Source organism: Battus philenor, unplaced genomic scaffold (genome assembly GCF_028537555.1).
Source record: "Battus philenor isolate CCGP_79_NKW_IND1 unplaced genomic scaffold, ilBatPhil1.0.hap1 SCAF_23, whole genome shotgun sequence".
Taxonomy (NCBI): Eukaryota; Metazoa; Arthropoda; class Insecta; order Lepidoptera; family Papilionidae; genus Battus; species Battus philenor.
The window spans coordinates 12,649,288-12,671,396 of NW_027181686.1; the positions used below are offsets into that span (position 1 = coordinate 12,649,288).

A 22,109-nucleotide genomic window follows, 5' to 3' on the forward strand; every position below is an offset into this window, starting at 1 on the left:
CTATATAATACCTATTATATTGCAGATATTGTGGGTAGAATATATGTAAATACTTTAGTACCAACACTAAATTGTACCCATACTACAGTACTCACACTACAGTGTATCCATACTATAGTATCTCCACTATAGTTAACCCACTCTATAGTGTAGGTACTATATTGAAGATATTGTGGGTAGAATATATGTAAATATTTTAGTACCAACACTAAAGTGTACCCATACTACAGTACTCACACTACAGTGTATTCATACTATAGTATCTCCATTATAGTTAACCTACACTATAGTGTAGGTACTATATTGCAGATATTGTGGGTAGAATATATGTAAATACTTTAGTACCGACACTAAAGTGTACCCACACTATAGTAGAGTTCCCAGCCGGAATATATACGATAACAGTATTACATTAGTGAACTTATTTTTTCCCATCTCACTTTGTTGATGAAATAAATATAAATAGCTTAGAATTTAAGAAAGCTTTTGATTTATTTATATGTTATGTTATTAGTGATATGTGTAAAAAGTTTATTTGTGTATGTATAGCCTTATTTACCAGCAAAAGCATTAAAACTTTTACTACAATTTACCATCACCTTGTATAGTGATCTAGAACAAGCTCTTTTTCTATTGTATTGCGATAGACCAATGTCGTCTGGCGGAACAAAACCTGCAAGGACAAACAGATAAATAATAATTAATTTTAATAATATATATCCGAAGTCTAAAAACGCTTTTTCTTACTATATTATCACTAGCTTTGCCTGCGATTTCACCCGCGTGGAAATTAAAAAAAAACAAATTTTTTCAAGTCTCCGGCACCGGTGTGCCAAAGGTTGGATGCAAGTGTACCGCGGTAAAAATTTATAAATTGAAATTTTACAATTTCTCATTGTATTTGAGATTCATCATTTGTATTTGACAGTAGCACGTCACATTCACAAGTCTCTAATTTAGCTTTTGATGTTCCCAGAATTCTAGAAAAGACTTTAATGTGCCGTAGATGAGAAAAGGTTGAGGAGCACTGGCCTAAGTTACTCCTTATTACATCCGCTACCAGCCAGTATTAGTCCTGTCAAAATCGGTTCAGCTATTTCGGAGGTAAGCCTGAACAAACAGAGAGACAGACAATCATTTAAAAAAAAAGTATATGTAACATATTTATATTAAAATGCATGTAGTAAAAAGAGTACATTTTAATATTACAAACAGACGCACCAATGTATTTGTTATACAGACTGAATTGGGATAAGTTGTATCATACGTTAATTAAAATCATATGAACTACAACCTTTAACCAAACATCCTGTAGATCATGGTTGCACAGACTTATTAAGACTAGGGGCCACTCGGGCAAATCATGAACTGATGGCGGGTCGGCCGCCAGAAGTATTGGTAATTAATTGTTTTTGGTTTTATTCTGGAATAGAATTCAATATTTTTCGAATGTACGAGAGTATTATTTTTGCTGTCGACGGGCCACCAGTATTGTGATATATAGAAATATAGAGCATTGTTGATTGTTATAAAATAATAATTCAACGAATCTATTGAAAAAAAAACAGTGTTACTCAAACCGTAGTAATATAATTAATTTTTAACTGAATGCGTTGTTTGTTAAAAATATAATTAAAACAATTTTGTGAATATAAACTTTTTTTTGAGACGATTCCATTTCAATTGATATTAAAGGTTTATAGAAATGCTTTACTTTTATAAGATTATACGATTGTTATATGGCACTGTATCTCAGTCTTCAACCGCTGCTCTCAAATATCTTACATATTTCACAGTTTGTTCATTAATTTATAGGATTGCCTCTGCTCACAAATAATCCAGAATAGGCAGTAGCAGTCTCTGAGTACCATAATACCACAGCAATCAACAATCTACCTGCCAGGCGTGGCGATTATGGTATATCCCATCATAGATATCTTGGGGGAGGTATATGACAATGAATATATATTTGTTAAATATAATCATTAATTTAGTCCATATAAAATTTCCGAACCTCTTGTCTTATCCTTTGTGTTTATATATTATAATAAAAGTTGATATTCCTACTCAATGTGAGGAATAACGAATAATAGAATTTCAACCAAATCTGTCAATTTAATTAACACCGTTCGGCACATGGATAGACACGTAAAGACAAAGTTCACCGATATGGGAAAGAAATCAATTTTGTCATACATTTTCGTCTTCGCTTGTTCGGTTGGTTAACATGCGTACTCCAAAATTACTTCAAATTAAGAAAAATGTTTATTTAACATAATATAGATTACATTTATTATGATGTCAACATGATTCTAGGACCTGAGAACGACAAATATTTATATTTATATATATGTTTCTAAAACCTTTTACATTTAGTCGTTTATTTTTCCAATATTTGGAATAATTCATTTTGTTTATTGCTTAAAATTTATCCAGAGTTTTTTTTTAAATCATGAAGCCTTTACTTGCATGATCTCACATATTTATATATCATTATGCTGTACCCGCGACTTCGCCCGCGTAAAACTTTAAAAAAAAAATTAGTCTTTTTCGTTTAAAATTTTACCTAAAGTAAAAGTAACTTAAATTACTACGTCAAAATCGGTCCAACCATTTCAGAAATTAGCCGGAACAAACAAAAAGACAGACAAAAAATACAAAAATTGTTATTTAGTTATATGTACCATACATATATATATAAAGCTTGGCGGCCTCTCGTAAAATTAAAGAGAGCTTTCGAACCCAGTTATATCAAAAACATCTCATTTAAGCTCCTTTGGTGCCTTGTATAAATCCAGGGAAGCACTAAACGCCACTACAAGCAATACTTATTCAAAAAATAATCACCAGGACATTTAATTTGAGATAAAACTAATTAGTTGTCCATTACCTCTTTCAAAAGGATATTAACAAAGCGTATCCAAACAAAAGGGTTAATGTACTAACAATAGCGTCCTAATCCCATTCATTCGCAAATTATCGATTACGAAGGCCTAAGTAGGTTTTTGCGTCGGATATTTCTTTTAAGAATGTTCGTAGGATGTATTTATTGTAAGCCTTTGATTTATAATTTCTGAAGTAAATGAAATGAAATTATATTTATTTAAACAACACACCAAAAGCAATTTAAATAAATAGAGTAATTAGATATAAGCAATTAAAAATTTAGGGCTCGTTGGGGCGGGAAAATTCTCGGTTGGCGACCACGGGCCGGTAGACGCGGCGTGGGTAGACTTCCCACTTGTGGGACTGACGACATAGTTAAGATCACGGGTAGTCGCTGAATGCGGGCAGCGGTGGACAGCTGATCGTGGCGATGCAGTGGGCTTGGCTGAATAAAAGAAAAATAAAAAATTCACTGTCGTTGATTCAGCTCATAGATGCACTGGAAGGTATAGGTCTCTCTCAAAGATATCTATGGATGAATATACCATAATCGCCACACTTGGCAGCCGGCATCGAAAGTAAGCAAAGGCTTCAAAGGTAAGCAGAGAACGCTGCTGTACATCCTCTGTAAACTTATTTGTGATTTATGCACAGAGTGACAACTATCTATAACACTGTGACCCTGAAATCAAACCTGCTCGACTTCGAGTGCCGGTCTGGCGTTAAAATCGAGGAATCAATAGCCTCCCTGATAAGCGAAAAAAACACCAAACAGTCATTCATCACCCTCTGCAGAAAAATCGTAAAAAATGCTATAGAAAGAAATAAAACGTAAATATTGCAAATAAATAGATAATGAAGACAAAATAAGAGCAAAATAATATACAGTACTGTGATATAAAATAACAATGTAATTATGAAAATATAAAAAGAAAAGAGGTATGAATGAAAGGTGATACAAAGCAAAAGGGAAAGACAGCAGAATTGTGGCATGAAAGAATAGACCGAAAGACAATGTGGAGTATGAAAGTAGAGAAAGTAAATAATAAAAAATTGTGTGAATAATTAAATTTGCTCGTAAAGTCCCTGTCCCACAAAAGATAGGGGGTACGAAAGGCCCCCAATAGCGGGGGCCAATTAAAAAAAAAAAGAAAGAAATCAAACCTGCGACCTTCGGGAATATGTTTTAGTCCTCTACCGCTGAGCTACCACTCCTCTCTCTCTCTCTTGTTATTCTTTTAGGAACAATAACATAATACCATATTGTTGATTACATTAGCAAATAGCTTCCAGTCGGTGGTAGTATATGAAATCTGTTGGAAAAGCTTATGTGAAGCAGTGGACGAGAAATAGTTTAAATAATATTAATTGTGGATAGCATGAGGTATACATTTTGTGAAGTTCTGTAATGAAATGAAAGCGCATAAACAGTTTTTTTGTCCGCGCGGTCGATATCCTATAAGTGAATGGTTTTCGAGTCGGTGCGAGCGCGTATTGGAGCCTTCGAGGCTTTGGAATTGAACTGGGAGCGCTCTCGAACACCGGCACCGGATATTGCCGTTTCAGGCGCTGAAAATTCCTTAGCACGAGATACACATCGATACGTATCAAATATATCTAATATGTAGCTCCAAAAACACAACGTCAAGTCGAAAATCTTAAAACTTAAGTAAGTTCTACTTAAGTAATAACTTTGATAAATTAAAGTCAAAAACGATTTATTAAATACTACCTTTATAATCATCTATAATCGTCGGATTAAAATAAAGGTTTACATTTTAAAGAACAAACAATAAACCTAGTTGTGGGTAATTTTTTTTAAACCACCTATTGTGAACATAATCTGAAAATACGTAGAATGATATGCCTTTAGGCAAAGTCTGTGCTTAATAAACTTTCTAAACCAACTAAGAGATATACTTATTGCGTCGTTTGGTATTCTTCTATATACATAGATAAATGAATGTTTGTCTGTATGTCCTTTATAGAATCATAAACTACGCATTTAATCATGTAATAATCTTCAGCAAAGTTATTGTGCATGAGCCCACGAAGGTTTCTAAACTAGTATAACTAATTTTTGACAGATTGCGACACTGTTATTACAATGAATTTTATGTCTTGCTGTTCATGCTGGTTTGAATTGAAACGAAAACTGCGAACGAAAGACCTTTTGAGTTGTAGGTGACATAAGATTTTACGTAAATTGTGAAATTCATGTTTGGCTGACATAATTAAAGTAATAACTAAATATTTTTCTGCTAAATTCGAAGCGGACGAAGTCGCAGTGCACGGCTAGGTTTGATAAAATCGTATACATTGAGTTACGAATGAGCGAAAGGCTATGGATAATTTATTTAATATAGTAATATTATTTTAATGACGAAATTTTTAATATTTAACATTATGATGATATTGCATATGAAAGCGCAGGAAGGCCTTCATTAAAATACATGTCAAGTGGGCGTGGTCGCGGAGGTTATAAAATTTTGAAAATTAATATATTCTTGCGTACGATTTCTTTGTACAGTCAAATAATATTTTTATATTTACAGATAAGATTGAGCGATTCGCGGACGCGGTACACTGGCAACCTTCCGTTCAAAGACTGCCTCGATCCAAGATGGCCGCCCCGCTGTCACAGACTACGCGTCACTAATGACTGACATGTCACTCTTGACGTTGACTTTGACAGCACGACGACGCGACTGCTCCGTCATATAGTACACTTATGATATATATATATATATAAACTAGCTGATCCCGCAAACATTGTTTTGCAAAAAAAATTAAAGTTTTTAATTAACAAATGTAAGATAAGGGTTGATCGTAGAGGGGTGAAAATTTATGGTTGTGGAAAATTTAGGGGTTTGTATGTATTTTTGTATGCTGTATCATAATAAAATAAAAACCAAAAAAATTGTCTAAAAAATTAAAAATAAAATTTAGGGGTGGACCACCCTTATCACTTAGGGGTATGGAAAATAGATAGTAGCCGATTCTCAGACATACTGAATACGCATGTAAAATTTGGTAAAAATCGGTCAAGCCGTTCCGGAGGAGTTCAAGTTCGAACACCGTGACACGAGAATTTTATATATTAGACATATATATACATATATATATAGCCACATGAATACACAATAAAAATGGCAGCATCATTAATGATTCTGTTATGTATTACTTTATGGGTGTCATACCATTTAATATTTGCAATGTATATTATAATGTAATTCAATTAGCTTAACTAAGATATAATCAGACTGATGTAAAATATTTGCAAGGATTCCTTTTAGGGGGGGTTATTCGACAATCGTTTCGATTAATCTAAATAGACCCCTAATAAACTGCAAGACTGCGCAAGACAACGGAATATATTACGCGCTTAATAACATTTATCTAGACCGTATTTTACTGCGCTAATTTATAAACGCAACGGAATTAATGACCCTCTGATTACAAATAAATAAGTGTAATAGGTAAATTTAAATTGAATAGCGGTATCCTAGAGGTAAGAAATGAAACTTGTTCGATTCTCGGGATATAATGTTATATATTTCACACTTTGTGCATTTATATGGGATTACCACTACTTGCAAGCAAGTTTCAAGAGGATGAGCAGCGTCTCCTGCGTACCATAATACCACACTGCGATCGCCAAGTCACCCGCCTAGCGTGGCGATTATTGTAACACCCCCCCTTCCATAGACATCTTTGCGCGAGGCCTATAGCATCCATGAACTGAAACTATGAAGTAATAGGTAGATAGATAGTACATGAATTTTCTAAATTTCCACAAATTGAATAGTCTAAATTTGTGACGGAAATTTAAAATTTCCATAAATTGGATATATTATTTCCGCAAATTGGAAATAGGCAAACTTGAAGGTTCTTTAGCTCAGGCTTTTACATGCATTTATTACCGAATTAAAAGACTGCTGAACATAAGACCACTTGAGCAAACAATGAGACCGCGGGATAGTCTAAGGACTTCGGCTTATTTTAACTTGCTTCACTTAACAAGTCGATTACGAGAAGAAAAAAAATAAGAATGTGTATTTTAAAAACGGAACTAAGTGAACTTTCTAGAACATTACATGTAAAAAAATGAAATATAAAATTAATTACTCTGTGAATTATGTCATATTATTTGTAGTTTCTTAATTTCAAGAATTATTAAATTCTTCTTCTTTCTTCTCTTTTCAGCCGATGAACGCCCAGAGTATTGCATAGGCCTACCCAAAGGTCGCCGCGATGACCAGTTCTTGTCTGCCCGCATACGGCGTTCAACGGGTGTTCAACGACGAAGCTGTAAAAGCCCATTGGCACCAGCACTAACTCCATCGAAACAATAGAAATAATATGATACTGTGATCAAAAAGTAAGTTAACCCTTAAATGCATCTTGTTGCCAAATGTATACAAATCACGTTCCACGTTATTTTATTGAAGTCGTTGTGGTATGTGTTTCCGAACGCACTTTGACGACCATAGATAATAAATATATTGAGTGTCAAAAAAGAAATTGTGCAAGTTTCGGCGGCAAATCTATTTTTTTTTGACATTTCTATTTTTTATGTTATATGTACCTAAATACCTAACAGAAAACATTTTTTTCCAGGCCGCAATAAAAAACCACGCATTTAAGGGTTAAATGTAAATTCTTTACTTACTCTCCTAAATTTCATATCCTTTAACGTAATTCCAGTCCGGTAAAACGCAATTTGTCAACGCTTTTTCCAGTCCTCGAAACAGATGAAATAGTCTTATCCCGGTATAGCTTTCAAGAAAATCTTTGATGCGGTTTTTGTCTCCTCAATCGTGTCAAAACGATGTCCCTGCATTGGTCTTTTGAGTTTTCTGAATAGCCAAAAGTGCAGTGGTCGTGGAACTATATATACATCGTGTAATTTGCAAAAAAAAATCGCGAATAATCAATACAGTGTGACATCGACTAATCTAGACTTGATGCGTTTGTGACACTAAACATGCTTTAACCCTTAAATGCATGACTTTTATTTATACTTTTAAAATAAATATTCATCTTGCAGATAAGTACACTAAAATGCATAGCAAAAAAAATTAAAATGTACATAATATTTTTTAAACTTACTTTAAAAAAAGCCTTATGTTGCATATATACAACACTATGGATTTACTCTCTCATTTTACGTTTAAGTATGTTGCAGTTTTACATCATTATGCATGTAAGGGTTAAATTGGTTTAGGCAGATCCAAATGATATTCCAACACTATCATAAAGAACTCTAATTGTCAATCGATTTTTGGAAGTGACTCGTAGGTTTAAAATGAAAATTTCACTTTACGTTTTGATCACAGAGTATTTATACAGCTGTAAGAACTTACTGAAAGCCTTTTTAAAGTAGCCAAGCACAAGGGTTCTCTAGAAAGCCTTCGACTTCCTTCGGCCTTTTTGATAATATATAACTGATATTATTAATTCTAGAATTCTCAATGAACAGCATAATTACAGAGAATCTAATATATATATATATATATAAATTATATTTTGATAGTGAACATACATGTATTGTCGACTAGTAACACCAACAGTAAATACTAGATATAGTGTGTAGATAATAAATATAATGTCTCCTTTTGTATAAAGGAAGGTAGTAGAGATGGGTAGCTCGCGAGATGTACCTGTATATATATATATATATATATATATATATATATATATATATATATATATATATATATATATATATATATATATATATAATTATAAATAAAAAGGAACTAAGAAAAATTATTACCGAAATGAGAAAGGGTCATCGCCACTTTGAAGTGATCATCGACACCCTAACCTCTGGCCTCTGATAGCAGCGCTGCGCACTCGCGCTGTTCGCATCTTAAATGATAACACTGATTTTGGTCCAATGAACTTAACTAGTTGGGTCAATGAACTACATTTCCCTACCTATTATTTGTACTGATTTAATATTTAGACACTCATTTATTTATAAATCAAATGACTTCGCTTCCTATGGCTTTTACAGCTTCACGGAGTTTAAGAAGGTATATTTTTAAATCGCTACGCTTAGATCTGGCTTGAAGATGATACCGTCACCGAAGAGAAGCGCCTTGCATCGGACTGCTGATTAACAGTGCACCATAGAATAGGTAAGTAGTAAGTAGGTTCGGAGTAGTGATCGTTGAGAGTGGAGGCACTAAACTCTCTCTAGATTTGGGAGCTCTGTAGCGGTGGTCTAAAACTTTCTTTTAATAGTATAATAAAGGTTCCGCAGGGAGCGTGAACAGCGCAAACCTTGAGACAGGATATTTGAAATACATAACCAAACATACCAAACAATCCGTAATCATGAGTTTGTTGTAAAAACAGTAAAACTATGTAAAATAAGTCATTTATTAAAAATCGTCATTTCTGTTCGGTTTTTTATCGACCATAGGCAAATCATTTGACCTCTGTATTTGCTTAGAAGAAATATATAAGAATAATGGTAAATAAACATCTAACATTAGAATTGATAAAGCAAGAATGTCTTTTGTAGTTTCATGTAAACACGTATTGTTTATCAAGGATCCTTCTGTCAAAGAGTCTGCGCCGCCATCTTGTGTAATAAAAAATTGGCGGGATGTCTCTTCGAGTTGGTTGACAATAGGTGGTTCGTTTTTTTTTTTTTCATTAGCGACGCGCGGGCTGCGTTGTTTTGTGCCAGGGTTTTGTTTTCGTAAAGGATGAGAAATGTGAACAAAGGAAACGAACGGGAAGTCCCGCTGTCGTTTCGTGGCGTGTGGCCCGCGGCTTCTGCGAGAACACGGCCACAATGAATATATTGTTAACTTATTTATTTATCCTTAGCTATAAACGTTACAAAGGGGAAAAGGGCTATGGTAAGCGGCGGCTATAAAGAATTTGAATTTGTATAAAATTATTTCCTTTAATTGATTCAAAATGGAAAATAAAGAGAAATTTTTTTTTTTTCACTTCACTGTCGCGCATGTCATGTTTGAAGATTTCGACACACGGCTTGGACCATATCACAGTTTCACTAATCTAGGATACCGCTGAGCATTGGCGGAAGCTTTATGAAGTTACCATGGGTTGTCATTCTAGGATAATATCCGTTTAGCATACCGACATAGGAGCGTCCGACACGACAGAAGACAACCTGATCGATTGCTATTCGTTATATATTTCCGACACTCTTTACAAATGACATACAAGTAGTTAGCTACCTCGAGCTCGGAACGATGATCGACCATCGATGACGATAAGAGTCTACCAGAAACTCAACAGTTGCTTTTTCAAATTGTTATAATATCAACGATGTAAATAAGTCAACAAAAGAAGTTCCACATATTTTAATCAACTTAAAAATCTTGAATACTATAATAAGGTTAATTTGATAATATAATTTTGATTTAAGATTTAAAACTAAGAGGAAAGTCTAAGAAATCCTGTGGAACTTTATTATATACCCATACCTATGAAGGATATTGAGATACAGCCTACAGGCACGAGTGTAGTTCAGTCAAAAATAATCTTGAGATAGAATTCAATAAAGACTCTTTACCCTAAATTCCATTGTTGACCTTCCGTAACAAAATTAAAAAAAAAACTCCGTTTACAAATTTATTAATGAACACAATAAGAAGAAGCGACCAACAAAAATTATTTAAATGTAATTACTACACTCATTTTCATTTAATAACACTCGACTGGCAAAAAGACGAAGCAACAGCGGTAAATGTTAATAAAAACCAACCGCAATGTTTTCATTTATAATCTGTCGCAATAAGAATTCAAATATAAAAGCAGGAGTTACTTCAAAGGTCCTGTGATAGAGAAACAAATGCTGACATCAAAGCGACGGGAGTCGTCGCTGCCTGGAGCCGCAATAAAATAATTATCCTAATTTATTTCACGTGATGAAATATTTGAATAATAAACCGACGAACCTGGATAATACGAAACGTATCTACAAAGGTGTCCCATAAATAAACGTCAAGATGAAATTACGTGTAGTGAATAATTTCAGAAAATTTATTATAAAAATTATACAACGTATTTTAAAATTTTTGCTTTTCAAAAAGGTAATTAATTTAGTGACTAATCTATAGTTTTGAATTAATTTTATAACATATATAAAATTTCATACTGATATAGTCTAAATTTCAGAGAAAGTAGCATTATTTTGTATGTATGTATGTATGTATGTATGTAATTTAAGACATTACCGAACTATAAGACGTACGACTGTCTATTTTTATAAAAATTATTAAAATATATTTCCTCCTCTATTTCTGTATTCTCTCTGAAGCAAGTGCGATCCAAGTTAAATTGATATTTTTATTGAATTTATTATTGCATTTATAATTATAAGTTATAATGTATTTATTGTAAGTATATAAGAACGTATGTGTTTATATGTAGATTTTAATAGCCCGCTACTTGTTCTTCTGTTTCCATACTATGTTTGACAGAGAAATCGCCCCGCGTAGCCAAGCGTAGATCGCGGATTCGAATCCCAAGACACTATGTTATGTAAATCAAACTCTGTGCATTAATTATGAAACGAGAGTGCAGCAAGGCTCTTTGCGTACTATAATACCACATTGCCGATCGCCAAATCGACTTTCAATAGTCCCATAGATATCTTTGGGGACACCCTAAGCCTTGCAGTAGGCTTCAATGGCCTGAAATGACCACTACATACAATTTTAACTTTGCTGAAAAAATAATTTATTGTAAAATGAAATATTGTTGAGTAAAATCACAAGCTTAGTATTTGTTAGTCTTATTCAGTTCCCGCTATGTGCTTTCTCAGTTAGGATTTACGTTGATTTATAGGACTGTCTGTATCAATTAATATGTAAATTACTAGCTGATCCCGCAAACGTTGTTTTGCAAAAAAAATATTTTTAATTTTCAATTTAAAAATAAGGGTTGATCGTAGAGGGGTGAAAATTTAGGATTGTATGTATTTTTGTATGTTGTATCATAAAAAAATAAAAACAAAAATTTTCGTCAAAAAAATAAAAAAAAATTTAAGGATGAACAACCCTTATCACTAAGGGGTATGAAAAATAGAGAGTAGTCGATTCTCAGACCTACTAAATACGCATATAAAATTTGGTAAAAATCGGTCAAGCCATTTCAGAGGAGATCAAGTTCGAACACCGTGACACGAGAATTTTATATATTAGATTGTACTATTGTTTTGTCATAATCCCATAGAAAGGAGTAGCAAGCTTTACAATATACGGATCAAAGAGGGCCTTCAGCCTTCAAGGGTAAATCATAAACATATAACATATAATTGAAATTTATAATATTGTCATAAGTACCTTTTTCTGACATGTGTAATATAAAACAATAGATATGTTTTATTAATTGCGAGTTAAACTGGTGGTAAGTGTATATACGTCTTGCAAAAAACTGGCTGCAAAAGTCTTAAATTTATTTATAATAAACGTAATCAGATTTGTTTATAAAATTCCGCAAAACATTATTGGACAACCATTTATAAAACTCAGATAAGATATTAAAAGGTAAATTTGCGTAAAAGGCTTATTATTCAATAAACGAATATTTAAATAACAAGAATCCTTGGCAGCGATGTCACTTGATTGTTTTGATTTCATTTAGGCTATATCTGATAAAGTGTATATGTATACATCTGTGTTGTTAAACTTTATTAAAAGATGTGTGGTCGTAGAGTTTCTTTTCAATTCTTCTCTACAACTATAACACCTTGCGAAGCAGAGTAGAGTCAAAATGAAATAGATAAAAAATAGATAATAAGTTGTCGATCAAAAAGATTTCTGTCAAAATTTCCAAAGTTGAATGAACGAATTTTATCTTTATCTTTTAATAAAACAAAACGTTACTTATGTATTCACAATGGCGATGATATGACTAAAAAAAAAACTCCAAATTAAAAGTAAATATTAAAAAAAATCGTCTAAGAAAGTTACCCTGGGAACGTGACAAGGAACACAGTCTAAATCCACTAAGCCATCATATTAACAGCTTTATTATATATTAGTATATGAAATTAGTATTGAAGGAACGTTACGCAAATAATGGATCAGTCAATATCACAACTAGGCTCATCACAGTACATTACCAATAGGTCTTAAATTACTTTGATCACTGATCATCACCTCAGGATCAGTTTAAAAAGTGAACTCTATTAATAAAGCCTCGAAGAAAGCAGAGGATAGGATTCCAAAGAATAAAAATCTTCTTCGGTTCCGTCAAAGCACAACGGACACGACTTTTAGTAATGTAGAGACGAATTGGACGAAAGATATTAAATACATTATTAAACAATTAAATATTAATTAAAATTCAACGAAAAAATAGTATATACAGTGAGAGAATATTATAACAAAAAATATATTTGGTTATTATATATACTCTATCATTTATTAATTTTCCGGATTATATATTAAGCGGTAGGCAAAGAAATATTAAATATATTAAAAAAATTCACTATCAAGCAGTATAAAATGATATAGTATGATATAAAATAAATGTGTTCATACGTGTGACATATTATAACCTTACTGTTAACTGTCTAGTTTCAAATATAGAATTCGTAAGAACAATTATAAATATAAACCATATTTATTTTTTCTTTATTTTAAAATACTTTATAATATTAAGTTTAGGCAAAGGAAACAAGCTACTGTAATTTACATTAATAGTAATTTAATTAATACGATCTGTGTTTAGAAATCATATGATATTAAAAAGTTAAATCTCATAAAACAAAGACAGAAAATTTGAGATAATAATCGGAATAATAGCAAAATGACTTTATTTTTTTAAATAACGTAAATATTTTTAAAATTACATTTAAAATGTTGTACTAATTTTAATTTCTAATTTTTTAATTTTATGAATATTATTATCAATTATATTGTATTCAATTAAAATTAATTTATTTTATATTATGACTAAAACGCCTAGTTTCAATTTTCATTCCAATTTTGAAAAGATTTTCTAACCGTATTTAATGGTTTAAAAATTAATTTATGATGATAAGAAAATCTATAATTAATTTACATTTAAAATACGAAAATTCTGGAGCAAAACGCCTGGTTAAAAATTTGATTTTGATATAAAAATAAAATAAATAACTGTTTTTTTTATATTAAAAATAAAAGTGTTATGTAAATAAGATAAAAGGCAGCTGGTACTTACATTAAAATTATCTCGTTGCATATAAACCACAAAAGCACTAAGAAAACTTCGGTCGTGAGTGAGACGGGAGTCGAGCAACGCGGAACTAGCCAGCCGCACGTGCGATACCCACGGCGCGCGCGGGCGGAGTGACGGGACGCGCAACGCTTTCCTGGTAACGGCGGCCACAGACTAAAAAACAATGTTTCTTTTTTTTTTACTGCGTTCCTCTCACCGGCCAACCAAGAAGTTTTAATTCAAGCACAATTTCTATATGACCTATTTTGGAATATTTTTGGGTTGGCCTTTAAGACTTTACAGCTTCGAACTAAGGACAGCTACTAGTGTGGTGCCAGTTATCTTTAGATTAAGGGCCTACCTGTGTGTATTTGATGGATGAAGTCCGACATGGACCTCTGCTTAATTAGCCATTACATGTGTCGTCTAAAAAGGAAGTTTTCTCACTGGCCGTGTATAGAGTAGTTAAATGAAAGATCTTACTTACTGTTATTAAAAAGACTTAAAGATTTGAAATCTCTTTGTAAACATTAACCAAAATTACTCAGAGACGACATAGGAACCTAAGATTTCCTATTTTTATTTATTCAATAATATGTAATCCTTTTCGATTTATTCATGCAATAAACGATATCAGATGTTATAAAAAAATTATAAAACATTATCAAATTACAATTTATTAAATTCAAAACTTCAAAACAAGTAAAAATATATTTTACATTTAAAAATTTTAAACTTTTTTTATTATATATACTATATGTATGTTTTGTACACGTTAGCTACCCTTTATACTTCTACTATTTCCATACTATAGTTGTCTGTTAGAGATTGCCCCGTGTGATAAGACTGTACCATTGTACTTTTTTTGTTCATTAAACTATTTAAATCTATTCTAGTGTGAGTAATAAAGAGTATTAAACTAAATTACAAAAATTTACAATGTAACAATATTATAGAAAGAAAGATCAGACCACGTGAAATCAAAATAAAAAATAAATAAATATGATCGCACGTAAGAAGCTGCATCTGCATTTCGACTTTAGATACCAAAAGAGCTGTTAATTTAAAAAAATCCTTCGACGTGCAAAACATCTTCAAGGCTGTATGCTTAAAAATACTCAATTAAAATTAAAAATCTGTTACGGTTATATAAGGTTCTGGAGAGGAAAACCTTTAACCAGCAGACGCAACGTAAAGCTTCCACCTACAAAGCGGAGGAACGCTGAATGGAGGTCAGCTTCAACTTGTCCTATTCGTAATCTACGTGGAAGCTCCATGACCAATAGTGTCAGTGTGCAGGCTATATGGCGCGCAGAACGAAAGCCCTTTCGGTCCAAAGCTTCTCTGAAGTGGACGCCACGGATAGGCAAGCACAGCTTTGGACTTCCACCTACAAGGTAGAAGAACGTGGTCCTTAAAGATACTAGGTTCAGGCCGCTTCTATAAGATGAAAGTTGAAAGATAGAATTCGTTTATTCAACAGCAAAACTTTTAACAGATCTCTCGTTGATCGCTAATGTGTTAATTTTTAATCTATTTTATTTTGGACTCTACTCTGCTACGCAAGGTGATGTAGTTGTAGAGAAGAAGAAGGAAGAAACTCCACTACAACATATCTTTTAATAAAGTTTAACAATACAGATTTATACATATATACTTTATCTGATATGGCCAGAATGAAATCAACATAATCAAGCTACATCACTGTCAAGGATTAATGTCATTTAAGTATTAGTTTATTGAATAATAAGTTTCTTTCATCAGTTTATTTCTAAAATGCGTTTTGAATTTTCAATGGTTGTTCAATAATATATTGCGGAAATATATGAAAAATCTGGTACTGTTTATTATAAATGAATTAGAAGACTTTTTGAAGTCGAAATTTTGGTACAGACAGTTTTTCATAGTGCCTTTGTAAATACACTATGGGCGTTCCCTGTTTTTTAAATTAGTTATAATTATTAAAACGTGCAAAGAAATTATCATAAATATATTGTGAGACCACAGGAAGAATATTGACCTCTTTGGACCGCTTACTCAAGAAGATTCGCGGCCCCAGCAATAAATAGCTTGGATGGTTCTTTTGTAAAACAAATTTATCTGAAATGTCCGCACCTTTACCCCAAAACATCAATCCATAGGACAAAATTCTGTGGAAATAAATATAATACACTATAATGACATTAAAAAATGCTAAATTCGTCAATCCATGTAAACGCGTCTTTATACTTCTTTACAATTAAAAATTTAAGTTGAATCATCTATACGTTTTGTTTACAAGAATCCGACTGCAAGACAGCTATATTAACTTTTGGAGTATTGTTGTAGTTCTAGAAGCGTCTAGAACTTCGACTACCCGCGAAGGAGACCTGCCTCAAGCAATGGATGTACTATGACTCAAATAGTGATAACCATGAAATCCAGAATCAACTTTGTAACCTAGTTTTCAAGAAACCGTCAATCTGTCATAAATAATGACAGAATTATGTACTGTATGTTACAAAAAAATAATAATGTTCGATTTTCGAATTTCAAAATTCATTTCTAATATCATTTTCAAGCTGGCCAGTTCTAAAAACTTTATCATATTCATCATCTGTTATATAAAGGTTGGTATTACCATCATGATCCCTCTCTCAGTATCGTCACTTAATAAAAAAATACGTTATAAATTTTATATTGCCGGTAATAAAGAGAAAGAAGACCCTTGTAAATGGGATCGATTTGTTTCATTTCCTCAGGAGTGAGTATATACCATTACCGGCAACCTTTGCCAAAGTGAAATGCACTTTAATACGTTCCCAACACGTTTGCTTATTTAATGCACATGCTTCTGTTAAATAAAATATAATTTCGGGCACCATCTCGCAATAATCCATGAGAACATGCTGGAGACATTATCTTGGAGAATAAAGCGTCAACAATCTTATATTCTTCCCCGGGTCGTCTTACCGTTGCATTTGCTTTAATTCCAAATATTATGTTTCCTTTATCCGGGCTCCATAAATGAAATACGTTTGCCTGCAACTGTGTACGATATAACAATACAATCTTAGTTAATTTATAGATAATTGAAGAAGTACTAAACCAAAATAAGTAAACAAAAACATTACATTTTTAAGTATTTGGAAGTGATAAACTGGTGGTGGTATGTCGCAAGTTCACTGCTCATAAGTTGAAGAGGATGGACATCAGCTTCTTCTGCGTACGATAATACCACACTGCAAGTGCCAACCCACCTGCCGGGCGTGGTGATTATAGTATATCCTTCCAAAGATATCTTTGGCGGAGGAATTTGGCTTGCAGTGAGCGTCCAGCAGTTTAAAAAAATAACACATACGAATTAGAATAAAATAAATTAGTAATTACAAATGTAATGTAATAGTAATTAATAAGGAATAAATATAAATAATTATAAAAAGGAGAAACCAGAAATGTATGTTTAACTAAGTAAGAAAAGGACTAATGTATAGCTACTTCCGCTATTTAGCAGTAGTCATGCAGTAAAATGCATCGCCTGCCAGCCCGCTGATAAATGCGCGTGCGGTAAACAATGCGAATTACACAACTACCACCGTTAAATCACTCAACACGTGTTTCACCCCTCCACGGGGCATCCTCAGAAGTAATGTTACTACAATTAGTGCCAAACACAGAGTTGACACTTTATTGAACGACTACTGCTACATAGCAGAAGTAGCTATATATTATTCCTTTTTTTACTAATGATGGACTTCCGCAAAGTAACGTCTGAATCTATTAGGTATGTTTAACTAACTGAAATTAAAATTATAATAAATAAAACACTGATGTAATTAGAAGTAATAAACAAAATGAGATATATTACTATTAACTTATTGCGAAGTGAGAAAATTAGGAGAAAAAATATTTAAGGTGCTGAAAAACTTATTTTCCAGTGCCTGAAGGCGATTTCGTCTTTTCATGCCTTCAACCTTCACTTTGTCGTCGGTCCACTTAAAGGCATGCCTACCCACGTCGCATATATCAGCTCTAGGTCGCCTTCTAGTTTTTTTGAAGGCAGCTAAAAATAAATAAAAATAAAATATTTACACTTCCTACTATATCACTTGGAACGTACTCTTTCACCGTGTTTTACATATCAAATCACGTCTTTCAGAATCAAACTCCTGACATATAATGTACTTATTACCTTTTTATTGTATCTTTTACTTTTATTATTATATTTGTGTACAGTTTTTGGTTTCCTTTATACATGTTAATTGTGTCCATCTTTAATAAATGTATGCAATATGCAAGGGTTACCCTAATGTTTTTTGAATATTATTGATGTTTGTAAAATAAAATAAGAAAAAATCTCTTTGGTTACCAATAATGATATAAAGATGTGTTTACATCGATATATTATTTGTGCGGACATATTCTATTGGTGGTGCCTAACTTAGCGTGATTTTGAACTTAAATGTAACCTATAGTTAAGTATTATTGCATTAATACTTATTTAGTTTATAATTTGGCGACTCTGCGAAAGCTACGACAAGTTTAAAAAACATTCATTCGTGTAAACGCGTCTTTATACTTCTTCTTCTTCTTCTTTCCCTTTTCCCTTTATTTGGGGTCGGGTCTCCTTATCAATTTGCGCCAGGCCACTCTATCCTGGGTTGTCCCTGCATCAAGTTGAAAAACGCGTCTTTATACTTCATTTTTACAAATTTAAGTGCAACTGCAAGAGAGCTACATAATTTTTTAAAATATTTAGTTATAATTTCAGAAGCTTCTAAAATTTCGAATTCCAGAAATTTAAATATCTAGTTCCGTTAATAAAACTACGAGAATCCTTTCGAATACCGTATAGAGGATTTTAAACGAAAAAAATAATTTCGCGGGGAAAAATATAACCTCTTTTATTCATATGCTGTGGCTGTCCGGAATGAAAATAAAGTCGCAGGCGCCGGAGAAAAAAAAAAGAACATGGCCGCGCGTAATTGGAAGCGCTCGGCGCGGAGGTGAACGCCTTCCCGCGCTTTTTCCCGCCGCCATGACAGCGTGTTTGAGCATCGCAACGGGTCGCCTTTTAAACATTAAATCGACTCCGCTAATGCCGCCGCCTCATAAATCTTTGTTAAGCCATTTCACAACTTTCGCGCTCGACTTCGCCTTAAGTTTACAGACTATGTTGTTAGTCATGGTACTTTATTGACGCTCCACGGCGCTCAATGTTCCCAACTTATAAAACCTCTTTTTAATTCTGACCTTTCTTGTTGTTTATTCTAGCATTCTTTCTCATTCGTACTCTCCTATATCTATTATATCTGTCATTGATTTAATGTTGTATACGAGTGTAATATAATTAAAACCAAGACATTTTATAAAATTTGTACTTTTTTTAAAAAAGGTGTAGATATGAACCTTGACAGTATTCATATATTTGACTTCTCAACTAAAAAGGACTTAGTAAGAAAAGGAACAATATTTAGCCACTTCCGCACATGCAGTGGTAGTCGTGCAATAAAATGCACCGCCCGCCAGCCCGCTGATAAATGCGTATGCGGCAAACAATGCGAATCACGCAACCGCCACCGCCAAATTACTCGACACGTGTTTCACCCCTCCACGGGGCATCTTCAGGAGTTATGTTACACCGATTAGTGCCAAACACAAAGTGCAGGCATAGAAAGTATTCAAAATAGATAACTGTTTATGGCGTACATAGCTATTGACGGACCTTGTCCTGCCAAAATTTAATTGGCTTCTCGCATTCCAATGAAAAACAAATATTGCTACATGTTTCAGTTTGATCACTTTATTCGTTGAATAAATATAAAATTAATAAATTAATTTTGTGACTAATAAATAAATAATTAAGCAGCTTTTAAACTAAAAATAAATTTTCACACCACGCGAAATTTATAGTGACCTGTCAAATGTACAATTTCAATCGTCATCACATGAACCGTCATACACCTACTCTAAGGAATAGGCGCCGCCCAAAAATCGCCGCGATGACAAGCCTCGCACCGCCAGTGACTTTCTGTGACCCTCGCTATGTCGCTTGTCTACCGAGTGGAAACCTACCCAACTCGTGGTCACCACTGGAGAACTTTTTGGTCTTAACAGCCATCGGTTCTCATCACCTCCATTGCTCTCTGGATGAACTTGCACATTCTTATTTGGTCTTAAGTAAGAAAAGAACTAATATATAGCTACTTCCGCTACGTAGCAGTAGTCGTACAATGTAGTGCACTAATTGGTAGTGCCATACACCGAGTGTAACATTAACTAATTGGTGTAACATTACTCCCGAGGATGCCCCGTGGAGGGGTAAAACACGTGTTGAGTGATTTAACGGTGGTAGTTGTGTAATTCGCATTGTTAGCCGCATGCGCATTTATCAGCGGGCTGGCGGGCGGTGCACTTTATTGCGCGACTACTGCTACATAGCGGAAGTAGCTATAAATTAGTCCTTTTCTTACTTAAGATATTATTTGGTTTGTCATAAATGGCCACGTCTCAGATCCGTATGTCATCACCGGCAACACACATTGATCAAAGATCCTCGTCTTTAAACATTAATAATTGATTAAGAAGACGAAATTTATAATTTTGTGTTTATATTATTTATGCGCTTTACTTCATACTTGTTAACAATAATGCAGAGAAGTATATTTATACATATATATTTAAGTCAATTGAACAAAAATTAGTAAAATTTAGTGTGAAGTGAAATGCTATAATAACTCTTTTTAAAGACTTTTGTGAAAATGCTTAGAGAAACTGCTGATAACTATAAATTATTATTATTAATAAACTGCTGTACTCTGTTTTCACATCAAGAAGAATTTGTAAGGATATTATAAACCTCAATTTGTTTCTTGTTCGATTATATTGAGTCTTCTTTAATGTACAAGTAATTACTATAATTAATTCTATGTGGAAAACAATGTGAAGCAATTAATAAATCTTGTTCAAACTTGTTGTTTTGCACAAGCGAGCCATCCGAGATATTTACGGCTTAATGCCGGAATCTACTTGAGAAAGCGGTTTAAAGAAATCAAAATTCTTAGTGGCCTCACAATAAATTTAAAAAACATAGGATATGTCCATGGTGTATTTACAAAGCACTTTAAAATATTGACTGTTCAGACTGCAAACGGAATTAGATTTTTTAATAAAATGCCGCAATACATTATCAGACTACCTTTAACAAAATTCAAATTGCATTTTAAAAATAAATTGACGGAAAAGGCTTACTATTCAATAAACGAATATTTAAATGACAAGAATTCTTGGCAGCGATGTCGTCTGATTGTTTTGTTTTCATTTAGGCTACATCTGATAAAGTGTATCTGTATAAACTTTATTAAAAGATGTGTTGTTGTGTAGTTTTTTCCTGCTTCTTCTCCACAACCATAGCACCTCGCAAAGCAGAGAGGAATAAATAAAAATAAATAGGTAAAAGTTGTCGATCAATAAGAGTCTTTAGCTACGATGAAATTTTAAACCCACTTATTAATAACATTAAAAAAATCTTAGAGATAAAATCTCAGAGAAAAAACTCTAAATATCATTACGCACAAGGGCACATCATTAGGCACAAGCTACTGTTTTAACGGTCGAACGAGATGCCAAAGAGGGAGCGGCCAGGACCCAATATGGACATGTATAAGTAAGTTCGTATAAGGTCGACGATGTCTATTGAAAGGAGAGACGGTTAGCACTCCCCTTGACAAGAATGGAACACATAAAATGGTTAAGGCACAACTTGACCACATTTTTAAGATAGATAATAGACCGAAAGAGACAATAAAGTACGAAAGAAGAGAAAGAAAATAAAAAACTATGTGAAAAAATAAATAGCAAATAAAGTCCCTGTCCCACCATAAATAGGGGTACGAGAGGCCCCCAATAGCAAGGGTCATTAAAAAAAAAAGGTCGACGAAAGTCTTCAGAAGCAGGCCGCTTCCAATCTTTCCTAATGGAAATCTATACGAAGGCCTATTGTCCAGCTATGGAAATCCTATTGTATTTATTTGCACATTTTATTTATA

At 33.1% G+C, this 22,109-nt stretch overlaps 1 protein-coding gene and 1 non-coding gene across 2 annotated transcripts in view; one reads left to right on the top strand and one right to left on the bottom strand.

Annotated features, from left to right (window-relative positions):
- LOC137924117 (somatomedin-B and thrombospondin type-1 domain-containing protein-like) overlaps positions 1-14,183 on the bottom strand; it is a 62,211-nt gene extending 48,028 nt beyond the window's left edge. Inside the window, exon 1 of the mRNA XM_068767447.1 lies at positions 14,086-14,183. The gene's annotated coding sequence lies outside the window, so the exon portion shown is untranslated. The remainder of the gene's footprint in view (positions 1-14,085) is intronic.
- Positions 14,184-21,749: 7,566 nt separating this feature from the next.
- On the top strand, positions 21,750-21,839 carry LOC137924437 (U6atac minor spliceosomal RNA). The gene has a single exon (XR_011107593.1). It is a non-coding gene; the product is annotated as a U6atac minor spliceosomal RNA (small nuclear RNA).
- The last annotated feature ends 270 nt before the right edge of the window (positions 21,840-22,109 follow it).